This window comes from Melopsittacus undulatus, chromosome 2 (genome assembly GCF_012275295.1).
Source record: "Melopsittacus undulatus isolate bMelUnd1 chromosome 2, bMelUnd1.mat.Z, whole genome shotgun sequence".
Lineage (NCBI taxonomy): Eukaryota > Metazoa > Chordata > Aves > Psittaciformes > Psittaculidae > Melopsittacus > Melopsittacus undulatus.
In genome coordinates this window covers 49,919,405-49,940,574 of record NC_047528.1, presented here as the reverse complement: position 1 = coordinate 49,940,574, position 21,170 = coordinate 49,919,405, and the positions used below count along the sequence as shown (strand labels likewise).

Genomic DNA, 21,170 nt, shown 5'->3' with positions numbered 1-21,170 from the left:
TGTACTTTTTTTGTACAGCTAACAATACAGATGAGTAGTTCAAACATAAGAACATCATTATCCTTTGGGTTGGCTAAATTAATCCCAGCTCAAGTATGATTTAAACACCTAACATAGGATATAACATTAAGATTAAGAAACAATAAATTTATGGTCTTAGGTCTTCTAGGATTTACTTCAACAGGCACAAGCTTCTCTGCCATGGACCGAAGAAGGCTAGCCTTCCCCATGACACCCATACGCAGGTACAAGAAAGGTAGAAGACCTCTGCCCTTAGACCTCCTCATCAAGTCTTCTGCAGCGGCACTGGAAGGCATTGCCTTTTTGTCCATGGGATGAAAAAAAAAAAAACCCAAACAACTATACTTGTACCTCATTAAATCTGAAACCATGGCTGACCAGTAAGCTGCCAAATGAAGACAGAAGAGAACTCCTCACACCCTTATCTCAACAAATCTGTACATGCATTTTAGACTGCAAAACGTAACTACAAGAACTAACTGCAAAAAATTAAAACAAGAAGTATTTCCAAATGTTTGTTTTCATAAAGACAGTTAAGCTGTTTGTATACTACTTCTGCATTCCTCTCTATTACTGTGGTTGCAAAGCTCAGTATGACAGTCCTGTATATGTATCAGTTTATGTCTACCCGGAGTAGTGAAGGACATTTCTTCATTTTGACACTGCTAAATTTACACCACATAGTTACTTTGCTTTGGAAGAGCTCCTAGTGAAGTCCATGAGCCTGCCTGCAAGTGATACAAGACACATGGTGAGACTTCTCTTTCTTCATCAGTAGTGTTGCAAAACTTGGTTAATATTAACCCATCATAAGATCTGTCTGAAGTTCCTCTGCAGGTACACAACAACTAGGGAATGCACAGCAAAGACAAAAACGGCAAAGATAAGCAAAATTATGTTTGAGAGGAGTTTAGTGTGGTGGGTTGACCCTGACTGGAAGCCAGGTGCCTACCAAGCCTCTTTATCACACCACTCCCCAGCAGGATGGGGCAGGGGAGAAAATAAAATGGGAAAGACTTCATAGGTCAAGATAATGGAAGTTGAATAAAGCTGAAGCAAAGGCATTATACAGAAGCAAAGGGAAACAAAAGATTTAATCTCTACTTCCTATCAGCAGGCAACATCCAGTCACTTCCTGGGAAGCAGGGCTTCAGTACACATAGTGATTCCTCCAGAAGACAAACAAGTAATAATGTAATAATGAATGTCCCCCCTCTTCCTGCTTTCTTCCCTAAGCTTTTATTGCTGAGTGGATATGATATGGTGTGTAACATTCCTGCGGTCAGTTTGGGTCAGCTGTCCTGGCTATATTCCCTACCAAGATTTTGCCCAGCCCTAGCCTGCTGGTAAGGAGAGAACGCTGGAGAGACAGTCTTGGTGCTGGGCGAGCACTGCTCAGAAAGAGCCAAACCACTGGTGTGCTATCAAGACCTTTCTGGCTACCAGTGCAAAGCTCAGCACTATGAGGGAAAATGTAAAATTAATACCACGATAGACAGATAGATAGATAGATAGATAGTCATTCTCTGATCCTGTGTGATTTTGAACTGCAGAACCTTCTATGGAAATTAAATCCACTAATTCATTATGCACTATATGAAAAAATATTTGCTTTTCCTAGTTTTAGACATGCTACCTGGTAATTTGATTTAATGATACATGATATTTATGAGAAAAAGTGCATAATCATTTATCTACTCAACCCCTGCATGATTTCGTACACATTTACTCTATTCATCTTTAGTCACTACTTTTTTTCTTACTGAAGCCTAGTTAGAGCTCCTTGCTCAGACACCAATCCATACCTATGATCAAGCTGTCATCCCTCTCCAATATTTTATCAAACTACAGAGCTTGAAAATGCATTTTCACAGTTTTTGCAGACAGTTCAGAGACAAGCCCTTACATGACTAGGCAAGACTGGTTTTCCTCAGCATGCCTGTCTTTGGATTTATCATTATGGATTTTTATCTGTTTTATCATCTATTTACTCAGAATCTTAAAACCATCCCCTGCATAGCTCCGTATCACTAGAAAACTTTATCACTTCCCTACATTGGGATGTATAGCTGTAGAATTCCGCTACCCTACTATTGCAAATATTTTTTATGTTTGCAATATAAATGTTTTATAAATATTTATAGAAATTATTTTTAATATCATTATTATTCTTTCCTTCCTATCTTTAAACAGGGTACTTTCCTCTTACTCCACAGAAGCTTAACTTCTTATTGAAGACTTGGTAGGGAATTTTGCTGAAAGATTAAGCAGACTATACTAACTAGATAGGCCTTGGTCCATATGCTACTTTACTCCTTTCAGAAAACTTTCAGCAGACAGCAACACAACTCCTTTCCACAAAAGCCATGCTGAATGATCTCCTCGTTTTGTATTTCTCCATGTGTCCTTCAGTTTCATATCACTCTTACCCGTAATCTGCCTGCTCATCCAGTCAGCAATGTACAAACAAGTACTACGTTCACTTCACCAACATCAGTATCCAGAATTTGTCCTTTGTAGGTCTGCTTCTGTATTGGTAAATTATTCATCTTCATCTCTGTTAGTTTTTAAGCTGTCTAAAACAGGTATTCTCTGAATAATCTCCATCACCTGGGCAGACAATTAAGATGACACAAAGCACTCAACCCTTTGGCCTTTTAAGTAAACAAATTTGTGGTTCTATTTGAACAGTTGTATTTACATTTTCTCTGTAAAAAGAAAAGTCCAAGTAGAACTTAAATATTAATCTTCCTAGAAAATCATGCAACATATCTTTATGGAGGTTCTGGCTTCACCTAAGGGCTCAAGCAGATTAAGGGAAAAAAAAAAAAAGAACAGGGCCAATGAACCAAGTTCTTTTACTGTGTGCAACACGAGCAATGACTGAGTAGCTCATTCAAAGTACGAGTCTGCGCACCTTCCCATGAAACAGCAACACTGAATAAAAAATGTTAAGGATATGGTCTAAAATGAAAGTAACAACAACAAAAAAGATCACTAGCACATAAAATGCATACAATGTAACGGTTCTTTCTTCTAAACATAAAAGGAATTAGGACTTTGAAAGAAAAATTTAAAAAACCCAACCCCAGATACAGGACCAGCTTTTTAACTGCATATGGCAAAGGTCAGTTACAACAAAAAAATTCTAAACTTCCATAGAGTTTAAATAAATGATTTCTGATGCACAAACTGGAGAACAGTTTATGATCATAACCTATGAATAGCAACTATCTGTATACTAATATAATTGTCCCCATCACAGTACTATGAAAGATAAGATGATGACCCATGACCAGGAACACAGCATTTGTACACAGTGTGCACAGCTGTTCATACAGCTGGGACAGAAGTGCTCACAGTAGCTTTAATCCAGGTGACCCTGTAGCAGTAGCAGTGAAGAAATGGCAACCATGAGATCAAAAGTGGCTGGAAAGCCAGGCAGGTGGAGATCCCACCAGCTTCATACAGCACAGGCTGAGACTCATGCCATCACATTTTACCTATGCTAGCAAGACTAAGGTTTGCATGACTCCTTTCACTGTTTATTTTAGTGAACAGCAGAAGACACCATGTAAAAAATCCTGGCAGCAGCTGACTTCTGTATCATCAGAAGGAATTAATTTATTCAGGTATCAAACTTAAAAGCTAAAACTGATATCACCTACTCCAAGGGGACTTAAGCAAACACTTGTCTCATCAGACAAATTACCACTTTTAAGGCCATCAGGACATCTCCAGCACTTCAGGCTTCTTTTGTCCCAGTCTCTATTAATGTTATTCATCTAATGGGTGCTTCTTGACAGAAATCACTAGGGCTCTATAATAAGCATTGTCCACCCAGTTAGGAAGGCTGAGTGTTATGCTTTAAGCTCATGCATTTTACAAGTGCAAATGGCTATGGTTAAAGAGTCATCACCAGTTCATATAGCTCCTTTGACAGACAATAGTAATGAAGATTTGGTGTCTTGATCTCCTGCTGTTGTCTGAGCAAAAAAGATTCAAGAAACACAGTGATGGTTTCTTTAAACTGTGTACTTGTCTTAGGTATTTGCAAACCTGTGGAAATTGAAAGTAGTATAGATAAGAGACCATTTTAATCAGTGAATGACAGCATTTTCCAGATTAAAGGGAAATACCAACACATAATTATCTCTTGCAGCTACAAGAGAAATAGGACTTTTTTTGGTTGCTGTGAGAGAAATAAAGGACCCTTGCAAGTGGCAAAACTGGTAACAAATACAATGACAAGAAAACCAGCTAAAATTACAATTCTACTGAGTTCTAAAGTTACCTTATCACAAGCTTCTCTAAGGCTGATAGATGTAGCTGTTTGCATGTGTAACTGAACATCATATCACTCAAAATAATTATATTCTGTATTCATATCTTGCATTACTTACAGTTTTTATCCATACTAATACAACCCACCAAAAGTGTTTTACATATAAAAAATGTAAGGTCATTTCACATTATAACTGGTTAGCAAAGCAGCATCAGCATTGAACAATCAAATGCTGATTTCAATTGGGTAGTTAGTTAATCATCTGGCAATGTTTAAGCAAGCTGCCAAGCTCGTGAAGACAAGAATGAGCTCTCCAAGAGTAAAAAAAAAAAATTAAAAAAAAGTCAGTAACTTACTTGACATTAAAAATTTTATTTTAAACACTAACATTTACTTAAGTTTGAAAGACTGTATTTGAGGTCTGTAATACTATACAAAGCATTAGGGAAAATGAAGCTTTTATTTCATCAATGTTTTGGCAACATGAGGTATCACTGAGAAATTTCAAAAATGTAAAAACCATTGGAGAGTCAGGAATGTTGATTCTTCATAATAAGTTCAGTAATTCAAGATATGCACACCAATATGTGCATAACTTTGCCTTCAACTTTATTAATACACTTCTTTCTGACATTTCTTCATAGATGCCATAGTAAGAATTCTGCTATCTCAATTCAGATGAGGAACTAGGATTTGATCCTCCCAGCCTGTCATTTTAGGTTAAATCCACCACTTATCCCACGACTAATTTTGGAGGGTAACTATATAGACAGAAGAATTCATACTTCTGTCTTAGAATGAATACTTAGAGCAGTACTGTGCTACTTCAAAATCTGACAGTAATTGTGTTTTCAGTGGACTGACACTTAATTCCAGCATACCTGGTGTCACATGGGCTTGTGAAGAGTGATGCAAGAATAAAGGCAATGATCCTCTGGCTCTTGCATAGCTTTTCCTTGTCAGTATACACAAGTATATCTATTCCCTTTTTGCACAAGGGAACTCTCTGTAACCATGACAAACAAGAAAAAGTCTTTGTGTACAGTGATCACAGACTATCAGTCACATTCAACTTACCTGGTTCAGACATCTAAAAGATGTCTAGTCTAAGGCAGTCATTGAGGATTTCTCCGCAGTTAGTGAAGAGTATCTTTAGCTCAAGAATTTGTACTAAATTAAACCTGATATCTTCAGTAAGCATCTAGTGTGTATGATCCATGTCTTTTTCTCTCCACTTCAGCAACTAATTTAGGCTGGATGCTCCCCTTTCAGGTGACTCAGAGTACACATTATAGAATCATAGAATCATAGAATAGTTAGGGTTGGAAAGGACCTTAAGATCATCTAGTTCCAACCCCCCTGCTAAGGGCAAGGACACCTCACACTAAACCATGTCACCCAAGGCTCTGTCCAACCTGGCCTTGAACACCACCACAGATGGAGCATTCACAACTTCCCTGGGCAATCCATTCCAGTGCCTCACCACCCTTACAATAAAGAACTTTCTCCTTATATCCCATATGAACTTCCCCTGTTCAAGTTTGAACCTGTTACCCCTTGTCCTATCACTACAGTCCCTAATGAAGAGACCCTCCCCAGCATCCTTATAGCCCCCTTCAGATACTGGAAGGTTGCTGTGAGGTCTCCACAAAGCCTTCTCTTCTCCAGGTTGAACAGCGCCAACTTTCTCAGCCTGTCTTCATACGGGAGGTGCTCCAGTCCCCTGATCATCCTCATGGTCATTATGAAATCCAGCCCAGAAGATTAAAAACTACCAACAAGATGATGAAACCAAACCTAACCAAAAAAGAAAAAAAATATAGTACAATGCTATCCTACGAGTATATGGAGAGGAAATCTAGAAAAGAAAAAGAACAGAGCCTGTGCTATTTTGCAATGCACCCTGTCTGGAATACTTCTGCCCCATACTCATGCAAAATGAAGTGAGAATGCAGCAGTGCATGGGTGAACGGGGTAAGTAAGAAGGATAAAAAACATAAGTGAGCAAAACATGCTCATTATTTTTAAAATATGTATACTCACAAAGGAGGCTGCAAGATGATCTGACTGTGGTACATACACGGCATGATTATTCAGGAGGCATGATCTAGTAATACAGTACTTTTATCAAATTATTAGAATTCTCTTTGCTTCCTATATGCATTCCCTATAATCCTCTAAACTACCACAAACTGTTAACAACAAAAACCCTGAGGACTGCATTTTCATTTAAAAGAGCTTTTGCATGAGAAACATGGTGTCTTCTCACCAATGAATTACCAGTTTATTATACTTTTTCATATGAAGTATCACTTTGGTGGAGATATCTCTATGTAAAACTTAATTGTATGGCACAGCACTAGTTTTTCAATGAGGCTTATAAACTTGATGCTGTGCTTTTGGACTTCCCTTGAAAAACACAGGAATCTGAAGACAGACTGGTAGAGATTAATGGTAACTGAATATATACTGGCTTCTGAAGAACTCAGGGGGCTATGAATAACTAAATTAAAATTCCACATGAAAACATCTGAGGAAAGGACATAAAAAGCATTTCTATGTGTATTAAACAGCATCTACTCTGTATTACGCTGAATACACTAAAATATTATACCCCAGATCAATGCTGGAGGGTATGTGACTATCAAACACAAACTGTGCAATATTAGAGCCACCTGTCTGTCCACCTGTTTGTCTGTCTCTCTCATTCCCTCTCTCTCTCTACAGTAACTCTTAGAAAACAGGGAAGATTCTTCTAATACTAATTTATATGCATATCCACACTTTAAAAGCAAGTTCAAAGGAGCTGGAAGGTGGACTATTCATTAACAGTAGCCTTGTAATAATCTTGTTATGCCTTGTACATAGTGTTATTAAGAAGGATTTGGCATACAGTAATTTTACAAATGTCTTTAAAATGTAAGATGGAAAATATTTTTTTCTCGGTTTGCTACCCTGATACTATTATAAGCATATAAACAGAATATCAAGTAACAGCAATCTGCATAAAGGGAGAACAATTTTTGTTTCACTTCTCCCCGTTAGATGTTGGTGTCGTGGTTTAAACCAAATCCTCACAGTACTCTCACTCACTCCCCCCCCCTTGCTCCCCCAACTCCCGGAGAGTTAGGAAGGAGAATCCAAAGAATGTAGCCCCCATGGGTTGAGATAAGAACGGTTTAATAGCTAAGGCATAACACAAATAACTACTGCCATTACTACTACAAATAATAGTGATAAAACCAATAACAAGCGAAAAGAATACAACACCCCACCAGCCACCAACCCATAACTCACTCCACCCTGCCCGGCCGAGCACTGCCTGCTCCCTCCTCCATTTCCCTCCAGAGCTCCACCCCCTCCAGCTCTCTCTCCCAGTTGCATCCTGGGCATCACGTGCTATGGTATGGAATACCTCATTGGCTAGCCTGGGTCAGGTGTCCTGTCTCTCCTTCCTCCCGGTCTCCCCTCCTCCCCGGCAGAGCACATGCTCAGAAAAGGCCTTGAACAAAAACACCCTCAAAACATGCTCGCTATCAAGCAACTGTTCCCAGCCCAGAAGTCAAAACACAGCACTGCACCAGCCACAAGAAGGAGAAAAAATGACTGCTACTGCTCAACCCATGACAGTTGGGAAAACTACAAAAAAAAAAAAAAAATTCTGTTACAGAAAGCAGACAACTACCATGGCAAACCTTTGTAAAATTCAAAAACTCTAAATCTAAAATAATCCCAATCTGAACAGCTAATCACAGTATGAAGCTATTGTAATGTGTATCCAATTATAATCAGTATTATGATAATGGCTCTGTCACTAATCTTCCACGCTATTTCTCATTATTTCTAGAGACCCTGCTAAAAGCAAAACATTGAAGCTATTTACAGGAGATGGGAAATTTCAGCACCTGTATTGCTCAAGATTTTCTGTGACATTCCCTACCACCAGGAATTTCCAATTTTGCCAAAAACTCTTTCACCTGTTATCTGGTTGAGGTTCATAGTTTAAGTATGCAAAAATTGTTCAGATATTTAATTCCAGGCTTAAATTAGACAGGGAAAGGCAGGAAAAGATTTACTTTGCCAAAGCTTTACAGATTCTTTCCCCAGTCTCATCAGATAACTTGTCACTTCACACTCTGGAGCAGCAAACTGAAATGTGTAAACAAAGCTGCTTTTTTGTAGTTCCTAGAGGAAAAGTACTGACTGAACAAAACACAAACTCTTCTGGAAGACTGCTCTCCTGACATACACTGTGGAAATAAATCTGGCAAATAGACGCACCAAGAAATCCTTCAGTGCCTGAATAAGCCCTGGTTCAAGGCTACTGTGGTGAAGCAAGGCATTAGTAGAGCTTGTAGTGACAGGGCAAAGGGGAATGGTTTTAAATTAGAAGAGGGTATAATCAGCCTAGATAAAAGGAAGACATTTGTTATGATGAGGGTGGTGAAACATTGAAACAGGTTTCCCAGAGAGATGGTAGATCCCCTGTCCCTGGGAACATCATAGTCAGGTTGGACAGTGCCCTGAGCAACCTGGTCTAATTGAAGATGTCCCTTCTCATTACAGGGGGAGTTGGACTAGATGATCTCTAACGGTCCCTTCCAACCCAAACCATTCTATGATTCCATGATCCCCTGGGTTACACCTTTTTTGCCACTTAGCCTCTCAGAAACATGAGCAATTCCTGACACTAAGAAAAAAAAGAAGTATCCCAGCTTTTTCTCTGCTTGGAATAAAATATGTATTGGGGTACAAAGTCTACAGGAAAGCTGACATGGACCTAGTCATGGTAGTAGGTCCTAGTAAACTGGACAGAGGTGCAGGAAGGAAGAAAGGTGTGTGAGGCCAACACAGCTCATTAATGGAAAGCACAGATACGAAAAAGGTGGAAAAGAGAGGGAAGCGTAACAGAAGTGGAAAATGAGGAGAAACACTAAACATATTAGGCAGTGATGGAGAATCTTGCATCAGGTAAATAAGGAGAAGAAAACAGGTAACTGATGCCCTTCTGTTCACCCTTCTTCAGTACATCCTTCTGCATCCATACCCAGCACATCCATCATCATCATAACTTCTCACTCCTGGAGGGTAAACTGGCTCAAAACAGGTTTGACTTTCTCTCTCCTTTTCCAGGCATGGAGAGCTAAGGATGGAGATGAGAATGAATTTAAAATATTGACAGATTTTCAAAAATTATAAAAGGGCAATGGGAAAAGAGAGCCAACACCAAAATGGCAAGGCTTTAGCTTTCTGTTGCAATGGTAATGGCTGCTTCCTTTTTCCTTGCCCTGTATCTAGCATCTCCTGGCCTCTGTGCCAAGTCAGGCTGATAACTTCGACTCAGAGAAGGAAACACTGGAAGAGGCTGAAATAAACAGAACGATCCTGTAATAATGGCTGTTATTCTCCCTCAAGACAGAAATCTTACAGTGCTTTATTATTTGTGGTCCCATGAAAATCAGCAGGAGGTTAAGTATAACAGAAACAGAAGTGACAGCCTGGGTCTACACTGGTAGACAGTCTTTCAGGAGAGGTCTTTGAAGATTTAAGTCTAGTCAGTGTGGTGTTGACTTAATGGAAATTTTGTTAAATGCAAAAATAAGTTTCAGTGGTTTGAAGCATGGTACCATGAGAAGGATTGTTTTAAGATACGTTCTTAAGACAGTAACATACACATGTGATTCTACTGCAAACTACTGCAGTCTGAAGTGTATGCATTCCAGTATGCAGGCCATTAGACACTGCAAACCAAAGGAATACAGTCTTGCAAAATATGAGTGATCTAAGTGAAAAGTCACATATACACAGATTTGGCATTTGAACACACTTGCCTCTTAATGGATACAAACAGTAAGAGCCTATGATTTTACAGTAAACTTTGAAAAATAGTTAGAAATGGCATAAGAGTGCTGGTAAATAAATTAATAAAACCATGCACATGAGACTTGAACAGAGCTAGTTTCCATGGCTTTGTTCCCCTTGTACTGGAAGTCTCCTGCTCTCACTTGTCCTTTCAGGAATATTTCCTAACCTTTCAACTGCATCTTAAATTATGCTATAATCAGCACTGCTTTCCTACTGTGCACGTCCACAAGTCTCCACACAGTGGACCCTTGACCATACACAACCTGTGGGCAGCAACAACTCCAGAAACACGTATTTCAGTGCATAATCTTTCCTCCAGTGACAATGGCAAACAATTTCTGGTTGCAAGCCAACATGGCATTGCAGCCTAAAGTTACTACACTGCAACTCCTTAATTAACCATGAATTTATTTTATGTTATTAGAATGACTAACAAATCCAAAACCACATTACTATGATCTTGCTATTTCTGTACCCTTTAGAAATTATGTTTTTCTTTCAAATGTTTTGCCTTTTCTGTATTTTTCTAACTGCACAGTATGTGTCTATAATATAAGACATGAAAAAGCTTTCATATCACACAGCTCATTAGAGATTTAAATGAACCAGTTATAGATGTATGATTTTGACCTCATTACCGTCCTCAATCAATGAAATAAAAATGGTGGTTGTCGTAACATCATATCTTGGATACATTACTCTGGGAATCTGCAATCAGAGTCTGCTCCTCAGATGGTAAAACTGCTATTGAATATAGTTGCTCGCATTAAGCTTGATTAAATAATAATAGACAAAATAGGAGATTTTTAGAACTCAATAAGCCAATCAAAGTATCTCTGAGCACTCTGGAGTGAAAGATATTCTATCTGCATCTTGTCATAACCTCAGTCCATTTATAAAATGCTGCAGGAAAAAAAAAAACAAAATCCTCACCTTGCAGAGCTCCTATGCCACCCTTAATACATCTTAATATGCTTGTATGTCACATGCTCCAGATGTCTTGACAAAAATCAGCATGTGTCTGAAGTGCTGCTCTGAAGGTGAAAGACATGCTTTGAGATCAGTGACGATTTTTTTTAAAACACTCCTTATCTTCAGAATGAGAATATTTCTTTTCTTCTTTTTTTTGTCTACTTTTATGGCAGTCATACACTTAGGATGGGATGAACCATACTCTGGAGATGCCCCTTTCTCTCCACTGACCACAGCAGGATTTGAGGTAATGAACTTAAGGCTTGATGCTTAACCCTTTAATAACTTACTGCATTCTGAGCATCTAATACAAATGAGATGGGTTATCTATGGCTGTATGCAATTTAAGCAAGTTTTCAGTTACATGTACTTGATAATTTCCACAATTTTACACTTCCGAATATATTACTATATAAGCAATCATTATTTGGCTTCCTAAAAATATATGGATGCTTTCTACTGACCAGGCCTTTAGTTGGTACATATCTGTGAAGGTAGTAAGCTGGTATTTGTACACCTTGCTTGTTACATGTACTGGATATAAAATGTATGTTATTTTTGATAGACTTGAGTGATCAGTACTTCCCTCAAAGGCTCAATAATTAATGGATAATCCAGAGCTACCATATTTTCCCTTGTCACATGTATTAAATATTTTAGCATATAGAACAAATTCACAAACACTTGTCAAATTTCTGACACGTCTGCCAAGCCAAAATGCTTCAAATTTTGCACTTTTCAAGTTAAGCTATTCTTACTGATTTAGTTGCACTTGGTGAATAGACTCTGACTGGTTTTTAATACAGTTTCATTCTTACCATTGAAATAGTGGTGGGGCTTTTTTCCTGATAATTTAATATTTTCTGAGATGTATGAAGTCATGTTATTAAAAATTTCAATAGTGTTTTGTATATAATATTCTTTTCATGTGAAACTATTCTTAAAAATTCCTGCTACTGAATCATATATCTCTACAGGATGCTGGGGTTTGATAGCCCTTTTGTGATTTAGCCAAATATTCTTTCCTTTGCTTTGTCATGCACCAGTTACATTCTACAAGCAACTGCTGCAGTATACAACTCGAAAGTTATACCTTCACTTTCTTTCACAATGTACTTTCAATTAGTTTCATAATGTACCCTGCACACCTGTAGAGAAATAGAGATTTGAACAGAGAGGCAAAGTGCAGGCAGAAGAAAAGACTTATCTGGATCTTCAACATCAGGTATGGAAGAAATGTTTTATCTTTACATAGTCCTCTCTTCCTTCATCTACTTCTCCTCACAGACACACAAAACGAGATGTCAACCCTCATCCACTGGAAACAATGTGAGAAGGTTTGGGCAGAGGAGGCTCTCCATAGTTGATTGACTCCTTTCTATACCTGCTCAGGTGGAAAGCTGCTTTCTAACAGAAGCTGAGTATTTGGCATTGACACGTGTGCTTAGGCATACAATCTTCCTTAAAAGTAATTGCTTCAGAGTATCCTCAACTAAGTTACAGGTCTATAGGCACACAGATTGCAAGGAGATATTTTCTGGCAGAAGATAAAGCTGACTTCTATCAGGCTGTTTTTAGCCTGGTTTCCTATGGAAACAAGGCTGTGTAACAGTATAATACAGTCTATGTGTCCTCTCCCTGGAATTTTTGAACTAAGTAGCCCAATTTCAACCAAATGTGACAGAGCAGATAGAAATCTCAAAGATAGTTATGCTCTTTATACATTTTGAAAGTGGCAGCTGCTGCAGAGAAAAGAGACCAGGATCCTATCATTAACATGCAGGGTGCTAACAATCTTATCAGCCCATTTCTCCTGTCAAGTGTGGCAGCCTGCATATCATTACCAGAATAGATGTATATTCAGAGATAAAAGAAGACCTCTATAATTAAATTATTAACCAAGAGACATAAATTCATAAGAAGCTGGTCTTCTTTAGTTCTGGTTCTTTCAGCACTTCTCTCCTTTAACTAGACAGCCAAGATACAAGGTTGACGCGGGAAAAAATAATAAGGAGGAACAGTTTAAATGAAAACAAAGTAATACAAAATCCATATTGTAGCAGAAGAGGTGGAATAAGGAGTTTATCAGCTACACAAGGATGGACAAGTTTCAAAGTTATGTGCTGTGGTACATTTAAATCCTTTTCCGATTTTACCAGGTTCAGAACTCTTACACACAAACACAGACACACAGAGAAACATGCATACAGAAGACTGTGAGCTTCACTTTTTAGCTGCATCTAACCAAATATATTAAATGACCCTACTTTTTCATACACATATGTGACAAAGAAAAGATTTCTTTCTTCGTTGCCTATATTCTATATCCAAGCAGCAACACAGTGTTTAAAGAACAGGGATTCCTCCACCAAATCCATTTTTACAGCTCTTTGGTGATTAGTTTGAGATGCTCTACCGTAATTATCTGTGCCACAATTTCTCCTTGCCTGGTCCAAAAATACTCCCCAAAATACCACCAAATACTCACTGATTCATTGTTGAAATGCATGCACTGACATGGGGAAGTGGTATGAAAAGTTATTTGCTACACAAAGTAGCATAATTCTTCATTACATGTCCAATATTCTGCCAGTATTTACTATAAATAAGACTGTTCTGTTCCAAGATTTCTCAAGACAGAAGATGCAAATTCCAAGCTCTCAGCCAAAAAATGTCAAAATCTAGAAAATATTTCTCAGCTAGCAGTTCCTGAAATATAACTGATATTTAATCTCTCCCTACCTATTAATTCTCAAGGAAAAAAAATAAAGAAATGAGCTTTGCTTTCACTCATTTTTGTGTCAACAGCTCTCTTATCTTTTTCTTTATTTTTTTTTTCTTTTTTGTCCATAGTGTCAGATATCTTTTCCCTTGGATTCCCTCTGCTCATGCTGGGAATCAGGTGCGTGCTGCCAGTAGGACACCTATCAACAACACACATTTGCTACAGATACGTATCTCACAGCCAGAATAGAATTCAGAACAGAGATTTCAAATTCTTGATTCTTTGGGTCAACCATATACTCAGGAAGTTTTCTAGAGATGACAGATCAGTCCCTTTCTTTGTCTACTTCATTTCAAGCCCCTGTCTCCCAGTACCCTGGAGGTTATGCAAAACATCAAGCTCTGTGATCTGAGTAAGGAATGAGGTATTGGTGGCACAGGTCCTTGCACTGTACCGTTTATCTTTAACATATCTTTATCTTTTCTGTACAGTTCTTTGCACTGCATAGACACAGATACTCAGTTGCACAGCTCTTTACACTGTACAGACATAGATACTCAATCCAGGCTGAAGGAGGATCCAATTAACCTCAGAGAACAGTGCTGAAACCAGCTTGGAAGTAGCCAGTAACTAGCAAACCAGACCCATACATACCTTAGCAGACCCATATATACCTTAAGTGCAGAGATACACAAGGCAAAAATCTTTCCTAAGAAGAAGAAACCGTCTTTCAAAAATGTACTTGGGATCACTCTTTTCCTTGAGGTCACACAGGTGAAAATCCATTTGATGTTTCCACTTCCCCTATATATACTTTCCTAATGTATTCGGTATTTCTTTGAGCAGGCAGAGCTGAACCTTTATCCCTAGCATCCAACTTCCCTGGAAAGTGTTTTCACAAGTGGGTTGTATGTTATTCTGTCTGGCAAAGCACCCTCTCCAGCCTTTTCCTTAGTTAAGAGAAGAATTAAAAAGAAAGAGCATGATTCTGTAACTTCAGGGACAGACCAGCCATGTGTTCCAGGTCCTTCTGTGGACCACTCCTGAGGCAGGTTTCAAACCCTCGACTCCCTTTTTGCCCCACAGCAGCTATGCTCTCTTGCACCAAGTTATCAACCTTTCAGCCTATACAATTGTCATGAAAGAGATAAAAAGCTGTCATGCCTACTGCAACTTCCAATATTGGCATTTAAAGATTAGTCAGTGGCTATTCAGAGCATTCAGTAACTAAAATCTTATTTTTATTAGGGTTTTTTAATTGTTTATTTCTAAACTCCATAAAAAGGCCATCCAAAGAAACAGATGACATACAACATTGTAAAAGAGACTAAGTTAGCAGTCACGAAAAGTACTGAAGGTTTGCAATGAAATATGTACTTGCAGGGGTGGTAAGGATATAAAAGTAGTACATTGACAATGGCATCTGAAAGAAGAATCCACAGACCCTGAGGTGTTAAGATTCCTTACTCAAGTCACTACACACCTGATTTTACCTTACTTGGAAAAGGATAGGTGAGAAATGGGTGCTGATGGAGAGTCCACTGTCAGTACACTTTCCCCATGATCAAGCAACATGTTTACTAAGCTCTGGGAAATCTGCATTTTGTGGACCCCATCTGGGCACAGGAGCCCACATGTCTAATCCTAAGAGTTAAGACTGTCCTCAGATCTAGAAAGAATGAGCAATATACATCAACTAGCAGAAACAGCAGAAACAATATTAACTACAAAGCTCGTATTTTTATAAAACATTTAAATACTTATTAATACAGTATTTTAAAACCAATCTATTATGCAGGAGATAAAAGACATCAGGTAGTGTGAGAAGGAATTAAAAGATGAGCAGGAAACATAGTCTAGAAATGAGATGTGATGCCACCTCCATGAAAAACATCTACGTAACAGTTACCAATTGCTCCTTTCACTGTGCAATACATTTATTGCCTGTATCTTGATAAAACCTAGTGTCACTGATTAGGGCACAAGGCTTCATCAGGCTGGAGAAACAGCAACACATTCATGTAGCTTTTATGATGTGTATAGAAAATACGAGACAACGGCTGGATCCAGCAGTCAGGAAAACAGAACTTAAGCACTGACTCAGTTACTGCACTCTTGTATGTCTCTCTTGACAGTATTTTAATCAATTGCTCTTGAACTTGGGCAATGTATCTGCTGTATTTCCCAAGCCATTATATACAATGCATTCCAAGCTGTTATAATTTATAAACGGACCTCACATTGCCTTCCCAGTTATTAAATCCAACCACAAGTGACCATTCTACTACATACTCGACTGAATCTATAGCAATGACCACACTTCAAGTTTGAAAAAGGATACTGAGAAGTTTAAAACAGAGAAAAAGAGAAGAAAAAAAAATAAAAGAGAAGTGTCTCATAAATACAGCCCAGGGCTGCCCAGATGAGGCTGAGGAAGAAGGAAACACAGTCTGCAATTTTTTAAGTAGGCACAGCGAGACATGTGTGATGACACCAATAATAAATCCCGATTTAGAAAATACCACAATTCCAACTTTTGCCCAGGGTTCTTGCGAATGTCTGTGTGCCCCTGATTTGGCAGCATCTTTATCCTATATTGGTACCTATCTGGCACCATTTAATTAAAGGAATTAGATGGGGAAATACTTTCTCATGAAGCAATAACATGGTTTATTGTTAGACAGAACCAGACAACCAAACTAAATAAAGGAAAATGAAGCTGATTTCACATAAATTCAATTGCTAGGTTTTAATTTTATGTCAGTCCTTGGATGCTATGGCAACTTCCATTTCTGCACTGCCTGCAGAATGCAGAAATGCCCCCATGACAGAGTAAGGGCGTAGCAGGAGTGGTCACAGGGGGTTTTCTTGGGGACACTATAGCCCAATTCACATGCTTATGTAGCATCTGGAGAGCTGTTCAGGGCAGATTTTCAAAACAGCACAGAAGTGTCTTTGGTTGTTCCCATGAGTTTTATGGAGGTCCTCAAGAAAAGCTTTTGAAAACTCCATTCTGAAACTACAGCTGTTAGGTCACCTGTAACATTACATCAACCATCCCTTTCTAAGCCTCTCAGCAGCTGAAAAGCCTTTCAAGAAACCACTTTCATATAGATCTATCACTTTCTCAGGGAATTACGCATGTACCTGAAGGGACAGAGTTTGTTCCTATTTAGAAGAGAGAGTGCAGTATACTTACAGCAAGCAATAGCAGAAAATACTACTGAAATTACATATATTCTCTAGTGGTTTTTTTGAAAAGGATCTAAATGTACCTCTAGAGTATGCTTTATCCCGTGTCTTGTAAAAATTACCATTACATCATCATTCCCATTTTGTAAGAAATCTATGTTTCTAGACATTTGTTGGTGGAGAACGAAGTTTGTTTTAGTATTGCTTGTCTGGTGACATTCTCATTTAGAGACAGGCTGGCTGAAATTAAAACCTTTACAGCAGTCATGCAATTCTTCTGAATCTAGAGTGATAAGCTGAACTGTATCAGTACCTGCCTAACCTAAATAAATACACAGAGGATGCAAGGTGGGTTTCCTAAATGGCTTATTCTGACATTAATTAACGTAAGAGCAACGATCAGAGACTCCCTAACATGTTCTTGTGACTGTGGACTTCCTGTTTCTGAAGAGTTGCCAGACAAAAATGGATGAATTTGTACAACCTCATTTAGTGAATCTCCCCCAGGCAATATCCAGGAACAAAGTGGCTGAAGGTGAGAGCTCCCAGTTGTTAAAATTATTTATCAATATTCAGAAATACGATAGGGAAAACAGCAGTTACAACACCTGCATCACCGATAGCTTACTGGGATTAAAAATTGTTTCTGCATTTATGTATATTGCTGAAATATTTACACCTTTTGTGCTTCTGACTTTTTTTTATGCTGTTACTTTGTTTTCTTTTCCTAGTCTGAGATTTTGTACTTGCTTTAACATTTTGTTGTTTAAGATGCAATAAAAGCTAAAGCTATATATTCTGAGTGTCCTAATAAAAGATCACCACTTATGTCCAAAGCTTAAAACACCTGAGTCATTATATTTTCTATGCAAAAAGAAAAAAAAAAGGCACAGAATTCACTTGTTTTGTGAATGAAAAGGCATATTATACAGTCCGTTGATCCCAGACAAATCTCAGTAAGTCTTCTTAGGAGTGGTTCTCATATGAATTAAGGACACACACCTCCATCAGGCACTGCTCTGTTCACCACTTTGAAGTCAGCAGCCACTGAAGCATGACCCTGAGAACCTTGGGGAAGAAGCAAAGTAATACCTTCCTCAGTGCTAGGGGCAGTTATCACCAGGAGTGCTCAAGAAAAAGAAGAAAAGAGCCTATCATTTTACATGACAAGTAAAGAGATGGAAGCATTCTAGACCAGGGATGGCAGAGGAGGAAAGCACAAGCTTTTACTTGGAGACATTTTTCTTCAGTGTAAGCAAACTAAAAAGGGTCTGCAGATAACCTTCAATTAAAAGAGGAAGAGTCTGTCTTGATAGAAAAGTAAGAGAGATGAAACGTTTCAGAGAGGCTAGAGCAGCCACGGAAGATTGCTGTTACTAAGCACAGTCTTAATTCTGTTGTTGTATCATTCCATATTTAGATCCCATTACTGCAAATTTATATTTTAAACACATGCTATTTAGTTCCTAAATAGGGAACACTGTCTGGATGACCCAACAAACCAGCAGACATTCCTGATAAAAAGTACATGGCAAATCTTCAAATACAGGTAGTGAAACCCTTAAAAGTGCCCAGCCCCACAACAGACAATTTCTAGAGCATCCAGGGATTAACAAATAAATTTCTTCAGAATGGGATATTTTAAGAATCAGCACAACAATCAACAGGAAAGGAAGAAGCATTTTCCAATGGTTTCCTGGCAATAGCAAGGAAAAACTCTCTAGCACATCCCACAGCAGCAGAGAGGAAAACTAGTGTATGACAGAAGGATTAAGGCAAAACAAACTAATAAAATTCTGAGATGTGAACAGCTTTTTTTCATCCAAGAATTTTAAATCCTGTCCAGACTTCTAGCAAGCAACATAATAATGTCTGATCTAACTAGACTTAGCCTATCTGACCTCAGTCCCATTACTTGACCTCAACATGTCACTCCATTTTAAATCTCACGCTTTTTTGAAGTCACCAGCTGTAGCATCCATGCTGCTCCACTGCATGAAATGCTGTTACAGTGAGAGCACAACACATCAGCTATACTCTTTATGCCCGCACAGTCACTATCACATGTACGTATCATGCTGTTCACAAAACCACTGCAGTATAAAACCTCTTTTCTCAGAGAATTTTATTTACTTGAAAACTGGTAATTTCATTACTGAGGAACACCCAGTCTCTACAGTTAACTTGCTTTCAGTAATGGTGAGTACAGCGATGCACATGCATCCATTGAAGAAGGGAACCTCCCTAATTTGTTTGATCTGTGGCCAGGCATCCCAGCTGCAAACATTATCCTTTGACAAGGATATATACCTAGACATATACTGTATACAAGTATAGATACCTACATATATATACACCTACATACTATATGCACATTCTCAGATATATAGGTGTACATAGCTACACAATTAGAGAAAAACAACAAGAAAGCACAATATATCTCTATATAGTTACCTGTTCTTACTCAAACACATATATACCTATGTCTAAGTCTCAGAGACTGGTTGGGAGCATCTTATCTGTACAGTAATGTGGTCCTTCTGGCTAGGAAAAGGGCTAGGCCATTTTCTGGTTCAGGAGAAGTGTTTACAGAAGGGCTTTCTAGTGTTTTGTCCCAAAACTCTACAAGTTGGGTATACATGTGAAGTTTCCACCCATTAGGGACATTTAGCCCCACCCCAAGACCCCTTTTACCCACACAATATGGGGGAAATGAGGATAACTCTTCCATATTGCCTGGATAGTGACTTTCAACTGATTTTAGACTACAAACAAAGCACAATAACCTGTTGTCATAAACTGATGTTAAAGAAGTTTCTGAAGTCTAAGGTAAGAAAAATAAGTTGGCTGTATCAAGGTTATATTTTCTGGAAAGCAGAACAGAAGCCTGAGAAAGAAGAGACAGCAAGGGAAGAGTTAATACTGATACAGTGAAAAAAACAGGGAGACTGATCTCCTTCTCCAGGGAACCAGTGCTCATCTAGCTGTTACAGGGGGACAGGGGAAGCATTATAACCATGCTGAGCAAGGAGGGCATTTTTCAGGGCTGGTACTTTGGGACAGGACATGACAGCCACTAAATCACCTGGTAGTGTTCTCTAAATATCTGGGATTTAACATTTATGTTACAAAAAAAAAAAACCAAACCCACAACAAAACCAAACACCCCCCCCCAAAAAAAAAGAATAAAATAAAAAAAAGGAAAAAAGGGCTATGTAATGAGCTCAAGCTCCAGTTCTACACTACTTCATTAGCATCTTGCTCCAAGACAATTTTAAACTGCCTTAACCAGACTCCTTCAAAATAAATGTTTCTGGGTAGCCTAAGACCCATCCTGACGGTTCTACGAAGATATAGGCAAGGCATGGCTGTCATTTTTCAGTAATGTCTGGTAAGCAGGGTAGTTTTTCAACTGATTTGTGCTTAAGTACTCCTGAGGAAGGCTCATCTTGAGCCTAGATCACCATGTTAGTTGTTCTAGTACCCACAGTGGTTAAGTCCCTTTTTTACTATTTTCTTACAACATACATAGATATTTTAAAACCTCTGGTAAGTGATGAACAGGTGAAAAGATTTTGCCTGTCCCATTTGTCAAAACTACTTTGGGAAACACTCTTTAAAAATACTGGGCTTTATGGCACCTAATAATAGTGTCCTTGATTCAAATAATATTGTGGTTAAAAGACTGGGAGGTAGAGGATTGAATTTTGTATCTTTTATGTCCTCAGCTTCTGGGACTCGTAACTTTTTATTGGCACTTCAAATGTGGTCACAAAGAGCACACTGAAAGCAGGCTACCATTAATGTTGGCTAACAAAACCCATAGTTTAACACAGGTTATGGGATAAGGATGGAAGATGAAAGTCCAGGGAAAAAATAACATATATGCAAGCCATATAATAAAAACTTCAACAATGCAAACATACCATAATTGGATATTGTAATAAAATGACTCAGACAAGTTGCAGGCATGGGGTTAGGAGAAATGGGAACAGAGAAAGCAGATCTAAAAATTTCATACACCTAAAGTTTAATCTTCTAATGCCAACAATTCAGCCACTTAAAAAAAACCCAAGAGAATATTCTAGAGCTATTTAATGGACCTCACAT

General features: G+C 38.4%; 1 protein-coding gene across 1 annotated transcript in view; it reads right to left on the bottom strand.

Annotated features, from left to right (window-relative positions):
* The window catches only part of GPC6 (glypican 6), a 710,559-nt gene that overhangs the window by 663,762 nt on the left and 25,627 nt on the right, over positions 1–21,170 (bottom strand). The gene's annotated exons all lie outside the window — the stretch shown is intronic.